This window comes from Pseudonaja textilis, chromosome 3 (genome assembly GCF_049901715.1).
Source record: "Pseudonaja textilis isolate UNSWEBS1 chromosome 3, rPseTex1.2, whole genome shotgun sequence".
NCBI lineage: Eukaryota > Metazoa > Chordata > Lepidosauria > Squamata > Elapidae > Pseudonaja > Pseudonaja textilis.
Window position 1 is genome coordinate 133,969,911 of NC_141992.1, and position 19,961 is coordinate 133,989,871.

Genomic DNA, 19,961 nt, shown 5'->3' on the forward strand with positions numbered 1-19,961 from the left:
CGGCACGTGAGGCATCTGGCCTGCAAGTTTGACACCCCTGTTGTATCGGAACTTCAGCTAAAGAATGGGGAGGAACTTCCTCACTTCCATCAAAAAATACTTGCAACTTTCCCTGCTGAATCCTCTCTATCTCTTTCATCCCAGAAATCTTGCTGTTTGTATTAAAACATGATAATTTTCAGAGGAGTAGGAGAGTGGTAGGAAAACACTCCACCAAGAAGACATCACAACAAAAGATAATTTATCTAGGGACCAAAGCAGTGCTGCAAACTATCCAGACATTAGAATCATGTGTGGAATGGTGCAGGTTTTGTTCAAGAACTTGGCCTTTCAAGGAAAACAGATAGAAATGAAAGACACACCTATATTGTGCTGGATATTATCAATGTCACCACAGCAACACATTGTTTGGAGTACAAACATTCTGCTAGCATCATAAATTTGTCTTATTGGCTTCAGCGTCTCTGAAGTCTTTATAAGGATGCAGCCTAGCAAATTAATTAATCGGATGGCAGATGGTGAGTGAAAGATGGTCGTCCGAGACATGTGTCTTCAGGATCCAAGACATGCGTCTCGGCTTGTAGATTAGATAGCTCACATTCTTGTCAGCTATGTAGCAAAATGACAGGCAGCTTCTCTGTTTCTGTAGAATTTCACTATTAATTAATGCTCTGACATAGTAATGGCTCTAGTTTAAAGACAACGTTCAGATTCTAGAAAACTGATGGAGTATTTGCTGTACAGGACAAAAAGATTTTTTTCTGAAGTGTGCTTGGGTATCCTTCCCATGGTGGAGGGAGGGAGGGAGGAAGGAAGGAAGGAAGGAAGAAAGAAAAGAAGGAAGGGGTTTTTTTTCCTCAAAGAGAGTATTCTGCTAAAATAAAAAATAAAAAATCCTTAGCAAATGAACCTGTCACCCCTATTTACCTGTTCACATCATAAACAAAATCTGAAAGGCACTAGCTACAGGAAGTTCAGTGGTTTTTAAAAGTTGTTTATTTTCTTGACAGTGGCTTTTTGTAAGCAAATATTGTGAGCTTTTTAATGATGGGAGTAGCCATTTTAACTATATTGTATGCAACAGAGAGAAAGGGGACTGAGCAGTCTTTATGACCAATATAATTTTATTTTAATTGCGGTGATTGCAGATGGGTTAGATTCATTCCCAGAATGAGGTATAAAAATAGGCATATCCAATATCAGTATTTCTAGACAAAAGTCTAAAGCATTTGTTATTTTCATGGGGCGGGGGGAAGAGAGGGAGAGAGAGGGAGAGAAAGGGAGAGAGAGAAAAAGAGAAATACAGAGAAAGAAAGAGAGGGGGAGAGAGGGAGAGAGAAAGAAAGAGAGAAAGAGAGAGAGAGGTTAGTATTATCATTGGGATACAGCATAACAGAACATCTTTGGTTATTTCCTACAATTTATAGTTCAAATCACTTCCGTGCATCCTTGATAAGTTGCAGCCCATACAGAACATTACACTGTATTTTCCCAAGTGCATGGTAAGTGGCCAATACTTGCTGATAGTCATTCAACTTGAAGCAGATTCTGATGAACAAGAAACACTGATAGCAACATGAGACAAGATTAAAATAGCCTATGAGTTTATTTTGCCTCTATCCCACATCTACCATAACAGTACCATCACAGACTTTATCAACTTCATACACAAAGTTAGAGACAGGTCCAAGATACTTCCTCTAATGTGATATATTATATATTTCTTTTTTTCTGCCCCACATCTCAGTGTACTTCAGTCCTACAGGAACAAGGGTTTCTATGCATCTGATGAAATGAACTTGAGGTTACACCTAAAATAAACAGTTAGACTCAACAGGAACTACCAGACTCCTTATGAGATTTGCCAATGTTTTTATAACAATTTGCTGCCTGAGAGGATGTCAACCTTCAAGATAGGCCAGGTCAGGAAACAAATTCCACACATTTGACCAGAACTGTACTTTATATTTTAGAGTATGTTTTTGTAACCTTTTCTGCATATTTCCTTCAAGGTCATTTTTGTGCTTTCTAGAGATGGCCACTTCATTATGCCCAACAATCAGGCTTGCCAGTCCTGCCTAAAGATTCCTCTGACAAAGAACATAAAGGTGAGTCCGTAGAGGATGAGCCAATGGCAGATGAAAAGAGCAAACACAACTCTGTAGATAATATGTTCCCTGCTTTCCCAGCTACCACGTTCCCATTTCCTTTCCCAACTTCAGTGGTGGGATTCAAATATTTTTGCCACTGGTTCGGTGGGCGTGGCTTGGTGGGTGCACTTTGTGCACATGCACACACTTTGCATGCACACACGCACCAAACACACACTTTGCGCAGGCGCAGAGGCATTCTAACTCGCCTCCTGCAAGCCTGCATGATCCTGGTTGCTTGAGCAGCTGCCACGCAGGACTATTCTGTGCCGCACAAAGCAGCTGCACTTCAAATTCAGCGGATAAAAGTGAGTATGGGAGCCCGGGCAGGCGGGCGGGCCCAACAGCAGAGTGGTGGAGAGAGAACCAGTTCAGTCTCCGCTGCTACCAGCTCGCCAGAACCGGGTCGAACCGGTAGAATACCACCACTGCAGCTTGCACAGCTGAAGACCATGAACTCCATCAGGAACGAATCAAGTGACAGTGCAGAAGAGAAAGGAAAATTGTTGCGACTGATTTGTTCCTTAAATAAGTCTTTTCTGTATGTTGATTATTCTGATCTAGACCCTGCCCATACATCTTCTTATATAGGTAGTCCTTGACTTACCACCGCAAGTGAGCCCAACATTCCTGTTGCTCACATGTTTTATGTGAGTTTTGGCCCATTTGATGACTTTTCTTGGCACAGTTGTTACGTGAATCACTGTAGTTGTTAAGTTAGTCACACGGTTGTTGAGTGAATCTGGTTTCCCCGTGGACCTTGCTTGCCAGAAGGTTGCAAAAGGGGATCACATGACTTGGGATACTACAACCAGTGATGGGATTCAATTTTTTTTACTACCGGTTCTGTGGGCATGGCTTAATGGGCGCGGCAGGGGAAGAATCCTGTAATATCTCCCATCAGAGATGGTATTTGCCGGTTCTCCAAACAACTCAAAGTTTCCGCTACTGGTTTTCCAGAATTGGTCAGAACCTGCTGAATACCACCTCAGACTACAACCCTTGTAAATATGAGTCAGTTGCCAAGTAGCCGAATTTTGATCACATGACTATACTGCAACAGTCGTACGTGTGAAAAATGATAAGAAGTCACTTTTTTCAGTGCTGATGTAACTTTAGATGGACACTAAATGAAGTGTTGTAAGTCAAGAACTACCTGTATTTCACAGATTGAAAACAGGTGGCTGTTTCAGAATGCCAAATTTTGTCCTAGATCCCAAATCTTGTGTTGTTTTTCAAAGTTAAGGATGTTGTATTTTTCAGGCAAGGGCCTTCAGATATGGATTCTGTGGTGTGCAAGTACCCTTTTAACCACCTTGATTAGCTACTAAGTGAGGACTTAATCCACAGCAAGGCTGAGGTTTGGGGAAAATGATTTATTGTGATTTACTTTGGTCTTGCAAATTTTCATGGCTTTGAATTCTGCAGAGTTCTGGGGTGTTTATGTAACAGTTAGCAACGTTTGGTACTGGAAGAGAATTGTTTGGGTGGGTGTATTTTCTTCTGATCATATACATAATTGAGGCCATGTTATATAATAATCTTCTGGGACTTGTTGAATGCAATGTCAAAATGATTTTTTACTGTCATATTGCATTTTCTAAAAAAAATTGAAGTCACATTCAAGGTCACTTGGAATGAGAATTAGATAGCCAAACTTTGATTAATAGCACTCTTCACTTAGTCCTTACATGGATCAAAACAATGTTTGCCCTTGTTACATCATTATCATATTTAAAAATACACATGCATGCACACATTCATTTAATTCATGCACACATAGATTTACGCTTACCTGATTCAATGTCTCTAGCTAGAACCATAACTGAGCAATAACACTTGGATTCCTAACTGGAAATGGCATTGTTTAAGCCTGAGGCACACAAATTAAAGTACTTACTAGCCAGTGTAATTTGCGTGGTCAACTATGAAGCCAATTCTTCCACCAGCTCTTCCCAAAGGAAAGAAATAGCTTTTGAAAACATCCTATATCTTTGAACAGTGAGGAAAAAATAAAATCCAGCTCAAATCTATCATTAGGATATAAAATTGTCATCTGCTACAACAAATTACAACCAAGTGAACACACACAATGCACAAATACTGATGTTTCAGAATAACAGTAACTTTAAAACAATTTAAATCAAGTCATATTGCATATAATTAACTAATGTGATCCAATGTCAGTAGTTCTGGGATTGGGATTAGTACTTTCTGATTTTGAAGAACAATGTGGAACTCAAACCAGGATTATGGATAGCCATCATTGGATGGACAGAAAGTGAATATTGAGTAATGAAGGAGAAATTTGAAGTCAAGTAGAAAATGCTGTTTTGTTTATTGAGCATTGGAAAAAGACTGGTCTCCAAATAGTTATAATGAGTTGGTTACTCCATTGATTTTTAAATCAACTTCTTTCCAAGTTTGGATGTTTTAGGCCATTAAATCCCACCAATTAGCATTAACTATATTACACGTTGGCTCAGTGGCTAAGATGCTGAGCTTGTCAATCAGAAAGGTCGGCAGTTTGATGGTTCGAATCCCTAGCACCATGTAATGGAGTGAGCTCCCGTTACTTGTCCCAGCTTCTGCCAACCTAGCAGTTCAAAAGCATGTAAAAATGCAAGTAGAAAAATAGGGACCACTTTGGTGGGAAGGTAACAGCGATCCGTGTGCCTTTGGCATTTAGTCATGCCGTCCACATGACCACAGAAATGTCTTCAGACAGCACTAACTCTTTGGCTTTGTAACAGAGATGATCACCGTTCCCTAGAGTCAGAAATGACTAGCACGTAAGTGCGAGGGGAACTTTTACCTTTACCTTTATATTAGCTATAAGGATAAAATTGTAAGTGAAAACATCTAGAACAATCCAGGCTGGGTAGGTTTTTGCAGACAAGGTTCCTTTTATTCTGCCTGCTTCAGAAGAGAACCGGTGTTCGTTTTCTAGCATGCTTTCTTCAGAACTGGATCGTACGTAATATTGTAATATCAAGTGCTAGGGAAATCAGGAGATTCAGGGAGTTCAAATAAGTATGAAGATTTATTGCAAGCTTAAGCTTTCTACAAGAATCTGAACTGCTAACAGTCAAAGGAAATAAACGGGAGTTAAGAAGAAATTCAAGGTCGTCTGGACTTTGCTCTCTTGTGGGCAAGCAGAGACTCATGACTGATGACTTGTTTGACCTCTCCCTTGGGCTCAGCCTGATTATCTCCTACAGGGAATCTCTAACAACAGGATTGCCTTGATAAGTCTTGAGACTGATGTAAAGATAGCTTTGAATTTAAATAGCACCTTCATGCAGTATCACCCATGCCAGTGTTTCTCAATCTTGGTGACTCCTGGTTGTGGAATGCAGGGGTGGGATGCTACCGGTTCTGCCCGGTTCTAAACAATCGGTAGCTCTGAAAAGCAGCTGACACCAAACCAGTTCTGTGTTTGCTGCTGTTTGGCCCACCCACCTGCCCGGGCTCTTGGCTGTCCTTTATTACCTGCTTTTTCAACCTCAGCTGCTTTGTGAGGCACAGCAGAGGTTGAAAAGGCAGGAAAAAAAGAGGCTTTTTAAATGCTGTGCACCTGCGTGCAGTGCTTTTCAGTTGTCCGGATGGCACAGCTTAAGGTTTTTTTACATGCGTGCGCAAAACATAATCACCAAACCGGCAGTAACACGGTTGAATCCCACCCTGGTGGATTGCTGATCTATACTTACCAATGTTGGCATCGTGTTCTTTGAGAAAACAAGGAATGAATTCAGCGGTGGAATTCAAATTCAAATTGGTGGGTGTAGCTTGGTGGGTGTGCTTTGCCTCATGCGCGTGTGCAGGTTTCTCCATACCTGCTGAGGCCTGCAGCACCAATCAGCTGAGAGGATAAAGAAGAGAAAAGTGCAGGGGTAGGTGGAAGTCCTGATCCTGCACTTTTCTCTTCTTTTTCCTCTCAGCTGATTGGTTTTTCCCCCCGCTCCTTTCAGCTGATCTTCAGAGGCCTTTAATTTGTTTGCTTTTGGTTCAGGTGAACCAGTAACATACCACCACTGAATGAACTATCTAAAAGATTTCCCATTTCCACTGAGCTATGACATGTCAGATTTTAATTCTTATAAGTAGGATGTTTGCAGTCCTTGGCTTAGATCACATGGGGTGACTGGAAGACAAAAAGACCTGAACAATTGGCATAGAGGAACTGATGTCCGATGTGCAAGGTACAGTATGTTAAGCAAATTGTTCAAATTGTCTAAAGTTCTGCTGTCTGGCTCCATTCTGAACCCCACCACTGCAAATAAGGACAATGTTAAGACTTGGGGAGGTGGTGAATGTTGATAAGTAGCTGGCTTGTTTCTCCAGCTTTACCGGGCAAAACAAAAGATAGCACCTACCAAATCTTGTCAGTTTTGTGGGATTGCTGTTTTCCGAAAGAGCACTTAATTCAATCCCACTGAATCTGCCTCCTCCTGGAATTCCCGCTGGATCTGCTCTCTTCAGGGAAAGTGCCCCTGCCTGAACTTCTCACCTTAGCCTGCTGCACAGCTTTTCCATGGCTCAGGTGGTACACAGGTATATCACTTTGTCTACATCAGAGATCTCCAAATTTGCTGGCTGAAGAATTCTGGGAGTTGAAGTCCACAAAAGTCTTAAAGTTGCCAACTTTGGGGACCCCTGGTCTACATCCTGCTCTTCTGAGGACCTGCGGAGGAGTAGAATGAAAGAGCATGAACCCCAGGCCTAAAAACAGGAAGTTCTCCAAGCCCACTTCTCTTCAACAAGTTTTGGAGGGCTGGGTAAAATGAGAGAGCATGGTTCTTTTGAATCTCAGCATCTCTTAGCAGCTGAATTTTGCAAGTTCCAAATTCTGAGCTTCCCCATTTGCTTGAGCAGCCGCTGACTTCCAGCCAAGTACCTGTTCACTGGGCTGGGGAAGGTGCTTTAGAGAAGGAGAGATGGATTCTCCTATTTGACTGAGCAGCTTGGTGGATGGGGGAAAATGGTGATAGAGGGTAATTGGTGAGGGACGCTCCCTCCCCAACCTGAAACAGATAATAAGAATTGGACTGTTTCAGCCCCTACAATTAGATTAATCTCTTAGACTCAGCTTGCTTGTTCAGATCTTCCACTAAACAAATCCCAGTCCTTCTTTGGTAAAATGTTTCACCACTCATTGAAAGCCCCAATTTGAGGTACTCAGATTTATCTCCCATGCCCAGAGGCCTAACAAGAAATTGTACATATACTTTGGCTCACCATGCTAGAAAACTAGTAGGGTAGCAACCAGAGGTGGGATTCAAATAATTTAACAACTAGTTCACCCAGGGTCAGGTTGGCCATCATGAGAGGCGTGGCCCATCCCCGTCTTCCACCTCCACCTCACATGTGGGATGAGCCTCCCACGATGGCCAACCTGACCCTGGGTGAACCGGTTGTTAAATTACACCCCCACTCCCGCTATCAAAGTGGAACCTGGGCACTGTGCTGTGCTACAATGGAGAAATGGGCCACGGAGTGGCCAGCATGAGGGAAGGAAGAGGAACAGGGAGAAGAAAGAGAGAAAGCAGCCGCCTCCTTCCCTGGCGCTGGCTGCTCTGTTGCCTGTTTCTCCATTGCAGTGCAGCGTAGCGCCAGGATCCATTTTGATAGCAGGGTGCGGGTGGGGCAGGGTAATTTAACAACCGGTTCATGTGAACCTATGAAAACCGGCTCAATCCCACCATTCGCAGGATCCAAAGAACCTGTGTATAATAAACAATTTGAGCAAAATCTATACTATAAATATATGTGGGAATTAATTTATTTATTCTGACATATGTACATTTATCCGTGATAGAGGAGGAGAGATTGAAGACCTGAAAACGTGGTTCTTCCCCAGATATACCATGTTTGAGACTCTACAACATGTAACTGAAGGCCCAAATCCTCCACCGGAACACAGAAGTTGTTGATGTTACTTATTCCTCCAAAAAGAGAACCTAGATACAGGTGGTCCTTGACTTACAACCATTTGTTTAGTGACCATTCAAAGTTGCACTGAAGAAAGTGACTTATGAATGGTTTTCACATGACCTTTCCAGCATCCTTGTGATCATGTGATCAAAATCTAGCTGTTGGCAACTGTTTCATATTTATGACCGTTGCTGTGGGCCAAGGTCATATGATCACCTTTTGCAACCTTCTGACAAGCAAAGTCAATGGGGAAACCAGATTCCGTTAACAACCGGGTTACTAACTTATCAACTGGAGTGATTCACTTAACAATTGAGAGAAGAAAGGTTGTAGAATGACACAAAATTCACTTAACAAATGTCTCACTTAACAACAGGCATTTTGGGCTCTAGTTGTGGCCGTAAGCCGAGGACTACCTGCATGTCAGATTGCATTAGGAAGAAAATACAACCATCAGCATCAAGTAAAATGTTGAAGCTTTCTGATATGTTATGCTAGAGTTCTTCTTTCTTTTTTTTTTTAAATAAGCAATTTAGGGTAGAAAAAAAGAAAAAGCAAATGTTCAGAAATTTTGTCGAACGGCCATGCCTGTTTTCATCAAAGCAGGAAAAAGGAAGCATGGTTGAAATGTCCCGTTGTTGCAACAACCTCTCGCAAAATGAATCTGGTGTGTGCTCAAAGCCTTTGCTGGCCGTAATCCTTTAAATCCCTTGCATGCCATAGCAAATTGAAATTCAGCCAGGGCTGTCCAGACTTGTAAAGACAAACTATCCTTCATCAAAGAGGCACCTAGATTGATAAATTACTCCCTTCGTAGTCATGACACTATCTTGTGCGAGTGATTTGTGTATATTAGCAGGGCAGGGAAAAGATGAAACGAAAAGCCCTTAAGAATAAACTGAGACGCAGAATGAAAACGATGTCTTGTAGCAATCAAGTGGCTCTTTATGGAATCAGATACGAAAAGGGAAAAAAGGCCATCCATTACAGCATATAGAAAACACAAGAACAACATACGAGAGCAAGCAGAACAGCGTGAGACTCTTCAAGACAAAATTCACGAGAGCGCAGACAATATGATATGAATGGAATAAAGTCCTCAGGAGTCTGGTTGGAGATAATTTGATCACAAGCATATTTATTCCCACAAGAGGAAATGAAGTCATATAAAACCATAATCAGACAGACTGCTCCCCGCTACTGAACGCCAATGAGATGCAGCGCTGATGGACTAAGTCAGGGGTCCCCAAACTTGGCAACTTTAAGACTTGTGTACTTCAACTCCCAGCCACCTATGCTGGCTGGTGAATTCTGAGAGAGGAAGTCCACAAGTCTTAAAGTTGCCAAGTTTGGAGACCTCTGGATTAAGTCTACTGGCTTCCTAGCTTGGGCTCCATCTCTTCTTCCCTTGGCTTCACTCAGAGCTTGGCTTAATTAGATTTCCATCTGCATAGGCTTTGGATAGCTTTAGGAAGGTTTCTCCTTGGGATGGAGACAAGTACTCACCTTACCTGCCCACATGAGAAGAAAGCACTGCTTCTTGCATTCTTGCTTCTTCTGTTCCTGCCATATCCACTTTTTTTTACTCACACTCTTATCTATTTAATGGAGGTATTTGTTTGAAATGCACTATTAAATTAACGAAGAAGTGAATTATAGGTGGCTGTTTTCCTTGGAGCTCAAGGTAGACTATGCAGCAATTCCGCTTTCATTTTTTAAAAAACTTCTCCCCTCATGGAGATTGGCCTGAACGGTAGTAGAAGCACAATAGGTTAAGGGTGGAGGTTCGTTCTCCGAGGTTGTGGGTTGTATAAGAGAACGAATCTCCACCCTCATTCTGCACCCGAGTTATAGATATTTCACCACTTTCTCAAGCACCATAATGGTCCATGGGATTCTAGACATCACCTGGCCCCAGGATCAAATAGCTTTGGAGGGGGTATAACTTGGGGTGGGCTTCTGGGGATTCACAGGGGTTTGGAAGAGCCCCTAGCTAAGATTCTGTGCAGTTTGGAGAATCCCCAAAGCCCACTTCCACCCACCCACCCACGCCCTTCCCAGGAGTCCCGACACAGCCTGTTTTGGAGGCAGGGCATGCACAGAGGCTTGGGGAGGGTGAAAAAGGCCGGAGGGACTAGGCCCCACCCACCATGGCCACAACCATCCAGCAGCCGGGCAGAGAACCCATTGCTAAAAGTTTTGAAGGCCACCCCTGGGTGTAACACAAGGGGACTGTAGTGGGTGAGAAAACTGGAATAAGCATGTGAAACTCTCTCCAAAGTTCTTTGGATCCAGCCTACTAGTACTCTACCTTGGATAATCAATGCAAGAAAAAAAATCTAATAGTAGATTCTTCCTTATCCACAACATTTTAAATTCTGTTTGTGTGAAAATCTCAGTTTATTAGCCAACATCTTTTTCGGATTTGATATCTGTTACACAGCCAAATCAAGTTTTCGTTTGTGACTCCTCGGTGTAGTTGCATCAAATTAATCATTAGCCATTCTTAAGTATAGGATACTAAAAAAAAATAGTGGCTATCAAACTGGAGGAGTTTGGCCGAGACTTTTATTCAGTGTGGATTTTATTTTATTATTGTGGTAAATTCATTCAGCAATTAATCAAGAGAACAAAAAAAAAAGCATCTGGATTATCTAAACAGCACTCATAATATTGCTTAGAATTCATGTGTGGAAAATTGAATCAAGAAAAAGACAATGGAGGCACATCCGCTTGGAATGAAAATGATGTTAATCATTTTAATTTAAAAGGCTTTCCCCCTACTTTAATCATAGCTATTTACACTAAGGATGACATCTATAGCTGCATTATTCAAAGAACTGAAGGACTTACTCACAAAACATACCTTGAAGGAACTGGTGTAGAAATACATTGGCCACAACTGATTTCTAAAACATGTGTATTGTGTGACGCACCTTCTATGCTCAAGATGAACAATACAATATATGGCCCAATATCTCCCTGAGGCCCTCAGCATCTCTTCTGCATCTCCAAAATTGTGCCAGTGAAATTTGGTCTTGAGCAACTGCAATATCTTGGTTATCCTGACCACCCACCTCTCTTTTGTAGCCCTGTTAGTAAACTCTGAGGGTTTCGTTTAATTTCATTTTCCTGCTTTGCCCAAGTTCTAAATTGACTTAAGAAACTTACAGGAACAAAGAAATAGGATATATAACTTCTCTGATGCCATAAACAATTCCTGCATTGTTGAAAGAGAAAGTGAGGTATAAATTGCTTCTTATTCTTCTCTTTCTTCAATGCCTACTAAGGTATTAGTCAATAATACTTCTCACTTCCCTCTATTTGTTGCCTCTATTGAAACTCACTTGGCTCCTTCTGGGAAGGGAAAGGAAGACAGACAGGCAGGCTTAGCACTTGTTTTAACATTGGGATACCTTATTTATATTTCTCAGCATATCAGTGATGTTGAATTCTCTCCCTCTTTCCTTCTCCATGCACACTAAAAAAGGTATACAGTGGTACCTTTTAGTGGCACAGTGGTTAGAATGCAGTGTTGCAGGCTCAAGGTTGACTCAGCCTTTCATCCTTCTGAGATTGGTAAAATGGGGACCCAGATTGTTGGGGACAATATGCTGACATTTGTAAACTGCTTAGAGAGTGTTGTAAAGCATTATGAAGTGGTATATAGGCCTAAGTGCTATTGTTGTTGCTACCTTGGTACTCAACTACTTTGACACTCGAGAAATTTGATACTCAGTGCCAGAGGTGGTATTCAGCAGGTTCTGACCAGTTCTGGAGAACTGGTAGCGGAAATTTTGAGTAGTTTGGAGAACCAGCAAATACCACCTCTGACTGGAGATTTTACAGAATCCTTCCCCTGCCACGCCTGCCAAGCCACGCCCACAGAACCGGTAGTAAAAAAAAATTGAATCCACCACTGCTCAATGCATTTGACATAAATATTTTGTCCCGGTACTCGTTTGTTTGGTCCTCAATGCACACACTAGAACTTGTTGGTGTTGGCTATCTTGTGACATTATTCCTCATGGGAAAAATGTGTTTGGTACGTTTTTGGTACTCATCACATCTCCAGCAAACAATTAATGATGAATACTGAGGTACCACTGTACAACAAGTTTGTAGGGTTTAGATTTAAGAAAGCTTCTCCATGACATTTTATTTAATTTAGAACTTAATTTAAGAAGACAGATAACAAAGAAAGCATGTGCATAACAATATTTCAGAAAGATCACAAAAGAAATAAAGATACTCACCAATGTACAATACATTCTTTATGAAAGAAGTAGAAACATTTTGGAGAGGATTGCTATTCAAAGAAATATTAAATGTCTATTCTTTTTATGACCTATGTAAGGATCATGATGTTAGATAAAGAGACAAAGTCATCCCAGCAGAAGTTAAACTACTGTAGGTTGATATTATTCATTTTTAGCGGTTTAAAGTACAAAGAGGAGTGGTAACTTCATGCCTTTGGGGTTTCTTCTGATTACAAATGCTTAGATGACTTAGACACCAAGCAAAACAGATCAGGGATTGGAATATCTTGTTTGATGCTATTTTTGCACCTTGCTTTTGATCAGCTGGAGAGAGCATTGGCTGCCTGTTTTGATTTTTGTATTTCTAAGTTGGTGGGGATGAGGTTGGCTTGAAACTGCTTCTAAGAGTTTGGGAAGTGAAAACAGAAGTAGTGTGGAATAGTTCATATATGCTTTTAAAAATTGGTTTCGGTTCTCAACTGGAATTTGATAAGGCATTCGAAGAACTTTCCCAGAGGAAATTGAAAGCTGTAGCTTCTATATGACATTCACACAATGGTTCCTTTATGCACAACGGCCCAACTCTTGGCCCCTAATATGTCGAAGTCCTACACCATTTGTATAATCTCTTTGCTTTTCCGTGACTGCCAGTCATGAAATGCTGTTCTTTCTGAAATAATTTCCTATTTGCTAAGATTCATCTCCGACATTTCATTAAATATGATCATTTAACTGTACAAGTACAAATGTATTTTTAATTTCGCTTACTGCAGATATTACAGATGTGGGGAAAATGAATTCATATTGCTCTAGGACAAATATATCATTCACATACACACGCCACCAAAAAAGGGGAAAATATTAAAAATTACTGAAACTTCTAACAAGATTTATACTTAACATTTCCATTTTCGGTGTGTTGCCTGTGAAACATATTGTATGTCATTCGACCATACATGATGCTGTGAAGAATGATTGTGGCGTTTTCAGTGGGAAGTCTTTATCACCAGGTTTGAGACTTAAATATCATGCCAAGCTGTAATTTGTGGCTTTAAGATGTAAGGTGAATTGGACAGGGATTAGAGGGGCAAGTTTTAAATTATCAAATAGGCTTTAGCCCAAGGATTGCCACAATAGTAAGGAACAGAAAAGTATTGCCATTAAAATGTATTGAGAATTAGCATATCGTAAGCTTTATTTACTCCGTGGTGAATTTTGTATTGGGATACCCACAGCAACGTTAGCCAGAATCTTCAAAAGCATAGTCTTATCAAAAAAAGCCCTCTTACTTATTAGAATATTTCTACAATTTACCAACAGGGTTTCATTACTGCCTCTGACAGGACATTTAAAAATACATTCGTTTTAACAATAGATCTCATGTGATATTAGCAGGTCAGCATCTCCAGCAATTATACAGAGCCCAACAGATCTGCCTGCTGAATATTCAATAATATAGGTAGGCAAACATGATTCAAATTGAAGTGTGTTTAAATAGAGACTTCTAGGACGATGTTCCTATTGGTTAACAGAAGCAACGATACGATTGGTTAGTAACGTTAGTACCTGATTGGCCGCCAATAGCAGCGGGAAGTTGAACTAAATGTCATTGGTTGTGAGCCATGGAGCAGCCGCTATAAAAAGGGCTGCTGCGGTTCAACTGCAGTTGAAGTTACTGTTATTATTAAAGAGCTGAATTCAACTCCGGTCTGCGAGTCTCTTTACTGGTGACAGAACACAAATGATTTAATATTCCTTAGGTCACTGCTAAGAAAATGTCCTACAAATGTATAGATATTCTAATCTCCTGGTCAAAAGAAACCACACGTGGCCGCGTGTTAAGATGAGGTAGACGTATCCGATATATTTGTTTCATCTTCTGTACAGACCAAATGCTAATAGGTTTGTTTTCTATAGTGTTAGGCCCGAAGAAGCTTCAGAAGAACGTTGCTAATTCACACAATGTTATGGTCATCAGTCCTACAGAGTTGCTTATGCATAGCATCTTTATGTACAGTTTCAGCAATTTTCCCTATGCAGGTGGAGATCCTTGCACTCCTTTGAAGCTGGGATGTGATAGATAGCACTAGCACTTGATAGTTAGACTTATATACCACTTCACAGTGCTTTACAGCCCCCTCTAAGCAGTTTACAGAGTCAGCATATTGCCCCCAACAATCTGGGTCCTCATTTTACCCACCTCAGAAGGATGGAAGGCTGAGTCAACCTTGAGCCTGGTGAGATTCAATCTGCCAAAATGCAGGCAGCTGGCAGGCAGAAGAAGTAGCCTGCAGTACTGCATTTTAACCACTGCGCCACCATGGCTTCTAGATGTAGTCTGCTTGCAGCAACCTGGATAAATTAAAGTCCAGTGAACCGTTATGAGTGAACAAGAAGTAAATGGTGGTCATACCAGCAGAATAGGGTTTGATAATGAGGACAGCAAACATTATTCCATTATAATTTTCTATAATTCAAGGTGTGCCTTCTCAGCAGTAAGGAAAAGCCACAGAATGTAAACACTTAAATTAATTAGCTGTATCACCAATATCCCCCCAAAATACAGACAAAATATAAATAATGAAAGTAAACTCATCTAGGTTTCCAGATGCATATTTTTACATTTTAACATACCTCTGTATCTTACATTTTCCTAGGCCTGTGGATGAGCAAAGGATAAACTAAAATGACCATGTTCACTGTAGATAAACTTGAATAACTTAATCCAACTGCATCTATTCATGGACAATGAAGTATAGAAAATTCCTTTCCAGGGGTTAACACAGATTTCTCCAAAAATGTCTTCAAAGTGTCATGTTGAGAGAACATTAAAAACTGTGCTGGAACAGTCTAAAGTACCATCTGTTTCAGCATTCGGTTTCACTCAGAAACTTACTCACGAAGCTCATAAATGATGACAGGTGGATTTTAAGAAAATATATATGTGAAGTCCTTAACTGGAATTTGTCTGGACAGCCGTTTGTCTGAAATGGTTTAGGGTCTCCTACTTGAGCAAGAGGCTGGACTAACAGACCTCCAAGTTCCCTTCCAACTCGGTTGTTCTGTTAATCTGATCACCCATCTCCGCTCTCTTTCCCCGGCTGCTGATTCCAGAAACTGACCTTTCCTTAGAGTGGCGATACTCAAATGTTGTGATACCACAACCATGTGAAATGATAAATGAATTTCTGCACCCCCACAAATAAAACAATTTATTTTATTGGCATCAGTAATGCTCAAAAGTTCAAAGTTGACTATGCCTGAGGCTCACTTTTAAAATGCTTTGGTGGCTTCTAAATGACTCATGGTTTTAGGGGTCATAACCCCCCATTTGAAAGCTCCACTGTGTTAGGTTACCTTCAAGACAAGATGCCTCAAGAGACAGAAATAAGCTGGGCATTTCTAGTGAGATAGGTGATGGACCTCATGAATTGTCTGTGATATTAGAAGTTGACCCAAGAATTGCACAGAGAGAGAGAGAGAGAGAGAGACAGAGAGAGAGAGAGAGAGACAGAGTGTTTGTCGGTGTCTCTGATAAGTTCTCATTGCTCATTCTGGAATGTACTTAGTTCCAAAGTGTTTGAGTAATCTCTGTACATCCTTGAATGATGCTAATTGCTGCATAGGTTTTCTGTATATTCCTGGAGACATTAAGAAAACAAGAGGAGAAAAACAGGAAGTAACAGAGATGCAGCAGAGCTCTCCTCTAAGCATGGAAGTTACTGGTTTAAAAGTATAAAAAAAAGAAAAAGAATAGAAGTCTAGAAAGTAAAAGAGCTACTGTATATGGTCTTACTTGAAGCTGGGGCTTTGTTAGTACAAATACGATTATTTGTACTAACTAATGCCTTCACAATTTACAAGCTTTCTGCATGACCATTTATGTTTCCTACACTGTGCACATGTCAGATGTACATACATGGTAGCTATGTGCTATTTCATTGTTGTGGATTGTCTGCTTATCTTTTTTCTCTTCAGATTCTTTCCAATCTTCTTAGCAGATCTTCCTGCTCTCTGGTTATTCACATATTTGCCTGTGTCATGCAGTAGGATAAGAGAGTGATTTTATGAGACTAAAATAGAATAGAAAATAATTAAATTAAATAAAGGAGCAATTCCTGGAATGTCCTTTGGCCAAACCACTTCCTTAAGAGGAAGTCCAGGAAATAGTCAGAGGACAATAAGGGAAATACCTTCAGAAAATACTTCCCAAGTAATTGATTATGAGCAAAGAAAATTAAATTATTTCAATTTTGAGTGACCTCTTTAACTGCCGCGTGACCGACTTTTCTATAAATCAACTGTTTAAAATACTGAGCAGACACCTGATATGAGAGTTTGCTGAAATATTTTCAAGATGAGAAGCAAGGAACTAGGTGTACAAAATTGCTTCCGAGGGATGCAGATTTGAGAGATTGATGTTTCTAGTTAAACCTTAAGGGAAATTTGTATAGAGCTACATAATAACCTGTGGCACAAATGAAATTCTCTGATTTCTATTCTGTTCGTGTCTGGACAGTATAAGACAAATGGAACCGAAGACTGAGAAGAATCACATTTTCTATAATTATATAAATTACAGAAGGGATGACTGTAAGCACCCAAAATGCCTTTGGGGGGCTAGATTACTTAGAAGACAATTTCTTAAATAGATCCGCAGCCTTGGGTTGAAAAATATGGCAGGGAACAGAGGCTGGATTGAAGATGGGTAAGCTAAGACAGTTAAACCTTTGGAAGGAACATATCAAGTAGCCAAAAGCAGCATAAACCACTTGAGGGTTTCTAGGTGCTTGGCATCTCAACACTCATCAATCTCAGCCGGCATCATTAGCAGGAGATAATAGAAGCTCTAGACCAATAATTCAAGAAAGTTGATCTGATACAACAAATATGCTGCATATCGACTCCATTTGTGCATGTAGATGTGAAGTCTAACATAAAGCAAATGGACAGTTTGCTTTGTGAGGTCTAATAGAGAGCAGCAGGATAGTTACAGCTTCTTCTGAATTTTTGGGCCTACCATCCATTAAAGGTTCAATAAACTACTGATGCTGTTGCATTACTGACTCTCCTCCTCCTCCTCCCCCTCCTCTCCCTTCCCCTCCCTCTCCCCTCCTCCCTGTATGTTGCTCTTGCAGAAATGACACAGCTTTTGACATTCAAGAAAATATGGTGACCAGCAATACAAGGCAAGCAGATGTTCAGTTTGGTAGCTGTTTTGTATTAAGAGGTTATCATCGTAAACACTGGTGGTCTGTGTTACACTAAATAGTAAAAATGATTCACAGCAATGAACAATTGAACAACAAACCAAAACCCAACGAGGTCATAAGGAGGAAGAAATACCATCGAACAGGATCACTCTAAGACATTCAGTGGAAAAATCTCAAATGTGCTATCATATTAATCCTGTAACAAAATATTATCTTAGTGCTCAGTGTCCTTTCTATCACTCCTTCCTTCCATTTCCCTTCCTTCCTGGTTTTCTGTTTCCTGTGTTCCTTCGCCAATAACCATTCTGCAGTTTCTGGTCCCTGAGCTTATCCGGGCCTTATTAGTCTCGTCGGGATGTTTTTTATTATTAATTGTCCCCATACATTTTCCTTAAGACCACAAATGGTTTCTGTTCTTCTGCCATTTCATAATCTCTGGAACTTGCTCACGGCTGCTTTTTGTTTTTTAGGAATTCAGTTTTGGCTGCCTTCCGGTCACTCCTCACCACGAGTTTGCTTTTGGAGGGAGTGATTCATTTCTCCATCCATCCCTTGCCAGCTTCTGAAAAGCTCGTGGGGGAAAAAAGGAATGTGAAAAAGTCATCTCTCTGCCCCTGGCATTTTTTTCCAACAGGACGTTCCTCTTTCTTGATGGAAGGTCACCTGATAGATTGTGCTCTTGGTGACTGTGGAATTTGCGTTCCTTTGTCAACTCCTCAACACTGACGGGATGAAAAATAGAACAAAAGGCCCTGGCACAGCTATCCCCAGAGCATGTCCAGCCAGGATATAAGAGATGGATCCAGAAAGATGTTAAGGAATGTTTATTTTAAACTTGGGCTATCGGATCTGGGCAAGCAGATTTTGATAGCAGCCAAGGCTTCAAGCGGTCTGTATCTTCTGAAGTCCTATTTTAAATTCATCCAGGTAGTCCTCCTCTTAAATGAGCCCTCCTCATTGAGTGACCGTTTGAAGTTATTTCTATTTAACCAAATGAAATTCAATGCAGAGAAAAATAAAGTCCTACAGTTAGGCAGGAAAAACCAAAAGTACACATTTAAACCAGGTAAAACCAGGCTTAATAGCAGTAACTGTGAGAGGGATCTTGGAGTCTTAGTGGACAACCAGCTAAATATGAGCCAGCAGTGTGCAGCAGCAGCCAAAAAAGCTAATGCAATCCTAAATTGCATTAAGAGAGGGGATACAATCAAGATCAAGGGAAGTACTAATACCACTCTATAAAGCCTTAGTAAGACCACACCTAGAGTACTGCATCCAGTTTTGGTCACCACACTATAAAAAAGATGTTGAGACTCTAGAAAAAGTACAGAGAAGAGCAACCAGGCTGATTAGGGGACTGGAGACTAAAACATATGAAGTACGGTTATAGGAACTGGGCTTGGCTAGTGTAATAAAGAGAAGGACCAGGGGATACATGATAGCAGTCTTACAATATTTGAGGGGCTGCCACAGAAAGGAAGGGGGTCAAGCTATTTTCTAAAGCTCCTATAGGCCAGACAAGGAATAATGGATGGAAACTGAACAAGGAGAGATTTAACCTGGAAATGAGGAGAAACTTTCTGACAGTGAGAACAATCAACCAATGGAACAAGAGCCCTCGGAAGTTGTGGGAGCGCCATCACTCGAGACCTTCAAGAAGAGATTGGACTGCCATTTGTCAGAAATGGTGTAGGGTCTCCTGCTTGGGAAGGGGTTGGACTAGATGCCCTACAAGATCTCTTCCAACTCTGATTGTTATCTGTTATCGGTTACAATGGGATTGAAAAAAAGTGACTTATGCCCATTTTCTTCACATTTATAGCCGTTGCAAGACCCCTGTAGTCCTGTGATCAAAATTTGGATTCCTGGCAACTGGTTCATAGTTATGACAGTTGCAAGTCTTGGGGTCATGGGATTACCTTCCTTGACCTTCTGGCAAAGTCAATGGGGAAGCCAGATTCACTGAACAACCGTGCTACTAACTGAATAATTGCAGCAATTCACTTAACAACGGTGGCAAGAAAAGTTGCAAAAATGGGGTAATACTCACCCAACAAATGTTTCACTTAACAGCATAAAAGTTGGGTTCGACTATGGTCGTAAGTCGAGGGCTTCCTGTATTTTTACTTGGATAAAGATTAAATCGGTAATTGAAAACACCTCTCTCGATGCACTATGCCAGAAACAGCTTGGGATATTTGTGTTCCCAAACTGTCACTCACCTTTGTCGGCTGAGCTAATGAAATTCGAGCTCACCTCCTATACAGATGAATTAGCAGAAAAACAAGAGAAAATGGTGTTTGTTTGGAAGGAGGAACTTATAGGTTTTCTCACTGCTGTGGCTCCCGGGATGCAACTGGGATAGAATTCTCTTCATGGGTCATTAAAGGGACATGGTGGCTTGA

At 40.8% G+C, this 19,961-nt stretch overlaps 1 long non-coding RNA gene across 1 annotated transcript; it reads left to right on the forward strand.

The window, feature by feature from the left end:
• Nucleotides 1–416: 416 nt before the first annotated feature.
• LOC148126335 (uncharacterized) lies at nucleotides 417–2,102 on the forward strand. Its single transcript, XR_015742604.1, has 3 exons — nucleotides 417–518; nucleotides 1,748–1,922; nucleotides 2,013–2,102. It is a non-coding gene; the product is annotated as an uncharacterized LOC148126335 (long non-coding RNA).
• The last annotated feature ends 17,859 nt before the right edge of the window (nucleotides 2,103–19,961 follow it).